General features: G+C 59.7%; 1 protein-coding gene across 1 annotated transcript in view; it reads right to left on the bottom strand.

Moving 5' to 3' along the window:
* LOC104393114 (heterogeneous nuclear ribonucleoprotein A1-like) overlaps window positions 1-1,233 on the bottom strand; it is a gene marked incomplete at its 5' end in the record, with an annotated part of 6,969 nt that overhangs the window by 1,728 nt on the left and 4,008 nt on the right. The window lies entirely within an intron of this gene.

The raw sequence follows: 1,233 nt of genomic DNA, 5'->3' as shown, positions 1-1,233 counted from the left end.
GGGGGGCAATTAATGGGGGGTCAGAGCCTGGAGGCACTTGGGGGGGTTCAACTGGGAGCACAGAGACAACTGGGGGTGGGCAGCTCACTGGAACCCTGAAGGCAACTGGAAGCTAGACACGGGGTTTAACTGGGAGACCAGAGATCCTGGAGCAGGGGGTTCACTGGGACCCTGCAGGCACCTTGGTGAGGGTTTAACTGGGACCCTGAGGCACCTGAGAGGGACTGAGACCCTGAGGCACCTGAGAGGGACTAACTGGAACCCTGAAGCACCTGAGAGGGACTAACTGGGACCCTGAGGCCCCTGAAAGGAACTAACTGGGACCCTGAGGCACCTGAGAGGAATTAACTGGGAACCTGAGGCACCTGAGAGGGTTTAACTGGGACCATGAGACCTCTGAGAGGGACTAACTGGGGCCGTGAGGCACCTGAGAGGAACTAACTGGGACCCTGAAGCACCTGAGAGGAACTTACTGGGACCATGAGGAACCTGAGAGGGACTAACTGGGGCCATGAGGCACCTGAGAGGGACTGAGACCCTGAGGCACCTGAGAGGGACTAACTGGGACCATGAGGCACCTGAGAGGAACTAACTGGGGCCATGAGGCACCTGAGAGGGACTGAGACCCTGAGGCACCTGAGAGGGACTAACTGGGACCCTGGATGAACCTGAGAGGGACTAACTGGGGCCATGAGGCACCTGAGAGGGACTGAGGAGGGACTAACTGGGGCCATGAGGCACCTGGGCCATGAGGCACCTGAGAGGAACTAACTGGGGCCATGTGGCCCCTGAGAGGAATTAACTGGGACCCTAAGGCACCTGAGAGGGACTAACTGGGACCCTGAGACCCCTGAGAGTGACTAACTGGGACCATGAAGCACTGGAGAGGAACTAACTGGGACCCTGGATGAATCAGAGAGGGACTGAGACCCTGAGGCACCTGAGAGGGACTAACAGGGACCCTGAGGCACCTGAGAGGCAATAACTGGGACCCTGGATAAACCTGAGAGGGACTAACTGGAACCCTGAGGCACCTGAGATGGACTAACTGGGGCCATGAGGCACCTGAGAGGGACTGGGAGCCTGACACACCTGAGAGGGACTAAGTGGGACCCTGGATGAACCTGAGAGGAACTACCAGGGACCCTGAGGGGGGTGACCTGGCGGGGGGACGATGTCCCACCTGTGCCAGCCTCGGAGAGGCCGTTCCTGACGGCCAGGGCGGGTCCCCGG

This window comes from Chaetura pelagica, unplaced genomic scaffold (genome assembly GCF_000747805.2).
Source record: "Chaetura pelagica isolate M959 unplaced genomic scaffold, ChaPel_1.0 scaffold1331, whole genome shotgun sequence".
NCBI classification, from domain to species: Eukaryota; Metazoa; Chordata; class Aves; order Apodiformes; family Apodidae; genus Chaetura; species Chaetura pelagica.
This window is presented reverse-complemented; position numbering and strand designations above follow the sequence as displayed.